The sequence below is a fragment of the Heterocephalus glaber genome, unplaced genomic scaffold (assembly GCF_053883595.1).
Source record: "Heterocephalus glaber isolate CG9 unplaced genomic scaffold, H.glaber_assembly_v1.0 deba00000122, whole genome shotgun sequence".
Lineage (NCBI taxonomy): Eukaryota > Metazoa > Chordata > Mammalia > Rodentia > Bathyergidae > Heterocephalus > Heterocephalus glaber.
The window spans coordinates 62,587,986-62,593,849 of NW_028258138.1; the positions used below are offsets into that span (position 1 = coordinate 62,587,986).

At 41.8% G+C, this 5,864-nt stretch overlaps 1 pseudogene; it reads left to right on the plus strand.

Annotated features, from left to right (window-relative positions):
* The first annotated feature begins 4,287 nt into the window (after positions 1-4,287).
* Positions 4,288-5,495, plus strand: LOC101725316 (lysine--tRNA ligase pseudogene; annotated as a pseudogene).
* The last annotated feature ends 369 nt before the right edge of the window (positions 5,496-5,864 follow it).

The window sequence follows — 5,864 nt, forward strand, 5'->3', positions numbered from 1 at the left end:
AGGCTTGGTGAGAAGGGAGGGCTCTACTCCAAGCTGGGGGAAAGTTTTGAAACTCTACGCATAATCTTAAATCACTTTAGAATAGGATGACTGAGGACTTAACCCCTTCCATGCCAAGGCATCAGGGTATTTTCTCTGCCTGTCTCTTCTCACGGTGCACTTTGGGAGGAGGAAATTCTCAGATTTCTGCTTCTGTCTGCTTGGTTATTTTTTCAAGGCAGACACTCATTTGGGTCAGGTGCTTGGCTGTGCATACCAGACAGTATATGTCTATTTATAGTTCCACACATATATTTTTTTATCTTTTTCTCCCTGCTTTATGCTTATTTGAGGTTGGAAAAGCCCATGGAAAACATGACTAGATTGTTTTTATATTATGTTAATTGGGGATCATATTACTGTGCTCTTGATCCTAGTTTCTCCTTGGCATGGAGGAAGCTGGTAAAAGGTTAGAAATGCAGGCTGCCTTCCCTGGAGATTGTGGTTGCTATTACAGTATATCAGTGAATGAGCATTCTGATTGCCACTGATGGTAGACAAAAGGCTTCTTTAGAGGGCGTGGGCCCGTGTGTGTGTGTGTGTGTGTGTGTGTGTGTGTGTGTATTCCAGTAGCTTTTGGTGGCTTTGGACAATCCTTAGAAATAGTCATTTCAGGCTCTAAAGGAGAGACTGAGGCAATTTGGGCTTCTCTTTCCTGGGCCTGCCATTAGGATTCAGCTTGTAGTGTGGGAGGGAAGATGCATCATATTATACAGACCTTTCTCCCAGCCTCCCCAAGTCAGGATTGACCGGCACTGACAGGGGCAGCCAGGGTTCTCCAAAGCCTCCTTACAAGCTTGGCCAGGCTAATGGCTTCTCTCATAAGACAGACCTCACTTAAGTTGCTTCCCTTCTTCCTCCCCATCTCCCCAAGTTACATTTGCCTTTCTTTCACTTCAGCTCTGAGTGTGGAATGGAGGAAGTCCTGTAGGAAGGTTGAGAAGTCCAAGGGGGTAGTGAGAAGGAAAGCTCTCTTGCACTAATTGCTCAGAACCTTGGGAATACAGGAACAAGATTTACCCATTAAATAGAACCAATGTCCTGTGCTCAGCTGGACATTCTAGATGTAATTTCCACTTCCGTTATCTCTTAATGTGTTCTACATTATCTCTCACTGGGACTCTTCCTTTATTTTTCCCTCCTTTCCTTTTTCCTTTTCCTTTTCTCTTCTCCCTACCAACAACTACCATTTAGTGAGCACTTTCATCTGAAGCTCTGGGTTTTGCACTTCTGTATATTCTTATATTTAACCCCTAAAGCATCCCAAGGAGATGGTGGAATGATCCTCACTAAATAGATGAACAAACTAAGGCTGGGTGAGTTTAAATAAATAGCCTATTGTCACGCAAAAGGTAAATAGTAGCTCTGAAGTGTGAGCCTAGGTTCAGCACTGTCTACAAAACAAAATGTTACCCTGCTTCCTTTCATTTTTCTACCCTCATTCTTGCGTTTTTGTTCCTTTAATTCTTTTTTTTGTTTCACATGTTCATAGAAGAGTCTCATTATTTGTTCAACCAACGTACTTTTAGAGTCCTATTTTCTGAGTAATTGTGTAGCTGTACTTTTGTCTTTCTCAAGTCTCCAACTCTTTCATCCTTTCTCCTGAATATCTCATATTTCCACAAACATCTTAACAATGTGCATAACATTCGTAACCTGTGCACTGCTAAAGCTGAATCATAGCTATTTAGCAATCTGAAGTTGACCTAGAAGAGAAACCACTCCAACCCTGAGACAGTGCAGTCTGTCTTCCTTGGAGCTCAGGCTTTCTTCCCTTCTGTCACTAGATGAGCTTCAGTCACTAGGTGGCGCGCTAAACACATGCAGGAGAGGACCTAAAAGAGTTCTCAGCCGCCCTCCAGAGCTCACTCATCCCCCGTTCTGCCTCCTTTCCCCACGCCCAGACACAATGGCAAAGCAAGGTTTCTCTCGCTTATTAAGAATTTTTCCCCCTCAGTGCCTAAATCCTTACGTGAGTACTCAGAAAAGCCTCGCCCAGAATTCTGGGAAGCACAAGCTTAACAAGAACAATCATGGAGCAAATTCACAACGTCTTTCTGGAGAAGCCTGTAATGATTTATGGCTTGCAAAGATTCTCAATTTCTAATTCATGATTTAAGAGTTCTGTGTTTTTAAAAAATCTTCCATTTAGATTTTTACATTTTTGGTAACCCAAGAAAGAAACAATCAGTTAAGACTGACCTGGGGCAAGATTTGGAGACAGAGTTGATTCAGATAAAGGTAAAAAAAAATTAAATTTTAAAATACATTTTAGAAATGGTAATTCCAGAATTCACGGACAGGAAACTACTTGACATCGGATGCGCAGTAATTTCCAGGGAGAGAAAGAAAGAATGCATAGAGAAACAAGGCTGGGCGGGGGGTGGGGGGTGGGGGTCCTTATTAGATCAGAGTTGGAGTGAATGTAGGGAGACTCCCAGAAAGCAATGCACTAACTGGTCAGACCCACACTGACCTAAGGCTTCGGGGACCTGGGAACCAGGTACAGGGAAACATGCTGCGAGAGCCACACCAGAGAGAGCAGGGTTTCTGTCACATGCACTTGGTTGTGTGGCACAAAGTAACACTTCAGTGGATGTTACTGAATTCTAAATATTGCTGTATTGCCTGAAAAAAAAATCATTGCTTAAGAGGAATTGAGAAAAGAAGAAGAAGAAGAGGAAGAGGAGGAGGAAGAGGGGGAGGAGGAGAAAGAGGAAGAAGAAGAAGAGTAGGAAGAGGAGTGGGAAGAAGAAGATAAACCACTAAGCTCTTCAGTCTTCTGGTGGAGAGAAACCGCCTCTTGCTCTGTGATACTCTGCTCCTTAGCAAGACCATTTTATCACATTTGTGGCAGACACAAAGAGTGTTCACTCTAAGGTCATTGCTCTGTGCTTTTCCTCCATTTGCAGACATTAATCCAATGTTCAGTCTTAGCCACATTCAGTCCTTGAGAATAATACAAATAAACTCTCTCCCTCCTCAGTGTTCACTGAGTAGGACCAACTAAAAAAAACAACAAAGTGACAGGTAGACCCCCTGTGCTACTAACCCGGGATGTTGTGGCTGCTCAGGGAGTTATGAGAAAAAATTTCCCCCTCCAAAGAAATACTTGATACTGGACCTGAAATGTCAACAAAGTCACATGTTTAATTACTCCAAAGTGGAAAAATATGTGTACTTTTCAAAAAATAAAAGTTACCAATAGAATGGCCAAAACTATTGAGAAGAACAGTTATGGGCGTTTTTTTTTAAATTCACATAATTACTATAAGGTTTTTTGGAGAAAACTAGAGGGCACTTATTCCCAGGTGGAAGGTTGTTTAATTAAAAAAACATTGAACTTATAACCAGAGAAAATTAAAGGATATTGCCCTCATAGAAATGAAGAACTATTGTGAATGACCTAATGGCTCATTTTAAATCTCTAAGATTAGTGGTTTAAAGTTTCGATTTTTATTGGTTGCTGTTCTTTAAGAGAGGCATAACCTTGTGAGCATATGAATTTGCTGCTTGGGGATTTATGCTGAGGCTAGGGAGGGTAGTTTCAGAGCCTGAACCATTGGCACATTAATACATACGAAGATTTACATCAGTCCCGTTTGAAGGGAGCACTCTGGCTGTACCTTTCTCCGTGCTCTTTTGTGTAGTCAAGAAGATGGAGACTATTTGATTCCTTTCTGCTTTTTTCTTATTCCAAAGTGCAGACTTTATTCTAGGAATGATAGAAAATCCAGTAATCCTTCCATAGAAGTCATGAATACTCACAGCTCATAGAAGATCAGCAGATATTTTCCTCACTGTGCACCACTGCCAGCTTTTTCTTCATGTAAAAATTCAATCCCAACAATGGCTGCAGCCAATTGTAGAGTCCGCTTCTGTTGGAGAAGCCTCTTTGATTCCTCGAGCAGGCTGTACACAGAATCCCTATGGCAGTAACTCTGTGTCACCTTGGTGATCTTGCTTGGCATGTTCTGTTGTCTGTAGAGTTCATGAGAGTCCCAGATATTCTGTCTGGCAAGATGTGTTGGACTGCCTGACTAACCATTCATCCTCATTTTTCCAGTTCCTTCTTTGGCTCTGCCTCCTGTACCTGTCTTTCTAGACAGGCTCACTCTGTTTCTTCAGTTGCTTCGCTATATTGACCAGACAGTTTATGTTTTGATCACAGGAATTCAGAATATCATCTTACATCAAAATGTGTGAAGCAAACAAGATAACAAGTCATTCATTCACCAAGATTTCCTCAATGCCAGCCACCATTTTAGTCACTAGGGATGCATCAGTGAACATCTCCTGGCCCCAGAGAGCATACATAGTAGTGGTGGCAGAAAGTAAAAACAAAAACAAATATGGTAGTCTCTCCTTATCTGAGGCTTTGTTTTCTGCAGTTTGTTACCCATGTTTATTTAAAAGATGGAACTGAGTTTAGGGCAGAGGAAAACAAATGTGTTTGAAATTCATGTAGACACTCTGGTACTCAGGTCAAGAGGCAGTGGAGTGCATGATTTGACTCACAATCCTGAGTTCACCACCTGTGCATTCTACATGGCCTATGTAGACTATCATGATCTTATGGAAATCACAGAGAAGTTGGTTTCAGGAATGGTGAAGAACATTATAGGCAGTTACAAGGTCACCTATCACCCAGATGGTCCAGAGGGCCAACCCTATGAGACCCTTCTGGAGAATCAACATGCTAGAAGAGCTAGAGAAAGCCCTGGGGCTGAAGCTGCCTGAAACCAACCTCTTCAAAATTGAAGAAGCTTGAAAAATTCTTGATGATATCTGTGTAGCAAAAGCTGTTGAATGCCCTCCACCTCAGATCACTGCCAGGCTCCTTGATAAGCTTTTTGGGGAGTTCCTGGAAGACACATCCATCAATCCTACATTTGTCTGCGATCACCCACAGATTATGAGCTGGTTAGCTAAATGGCACTGCTCTAAAGGGGGTCTGACTGAGTGCTTTGAGCTCTTTGTCATGAAGAAGGAGGTATGCAATGCCTACACTGAGGTGAATGAGTCCATGTGGCAGAGGCAGCTGTTTGAAGAACAGGCCAAGGCCAAGGCTGCCAGTGACAATGAGGGCATGTTCATAGATGAAAAATTCTGCACTGCCCTGGAGTATGGGCCGCCTCCCATGGCCGGCTGGGACATGGGCATTGACCACATCATCATGTTCCTCACAGACTCCAAGAACGTCAAGAAAGTACTCCTGTTTCCTGCCATGAAGCCAGAAGACAAGAAAGAGACCAAAGCAAGCACTGACACAATGGAAATCACAGTGGTTGGCACTTCTGTCTAGAAAGTAATTCCAACTCATATACCTCAGGCATCTGCATTTCTGCAAAAAGGTCAAGTCTTGGAGGAATTCTTGTGTGCAGTCCTCCATTTGACCACCACAGATCAGTTCAGCTACCAGAAGAGAGAAGAGGGATTAAGAATGTTTTTTTGCTCCTTGGTACCAAATAAACAATTTGTCTCTTTAAAAAAAAAAGGAGAAATGGCAAAAGCCCATAAAGAAACCCAACTATGAATTATCACTCTAATAGAAGAAAGAACAGAATAAAAAAAAAAACTACACTGCAGTCGAGTCAGAGGGTCTCTTTAGCTCTCTATATAAAGACAATAATAGTAAAAATAGAAGACATGACACTGCTAGACATCAAAATTAAACCTTGCATTTGCATCAAGTGATGAAGTTATAAAATTGACACAAAACACTATAGGGAAAATACCATAAATCTTCTTTTACTCATTCATTAAAAAACTATTTATGGGTCACTTCTTATGTGCTGGACATTATTCTAGGGTTGGGAACACAC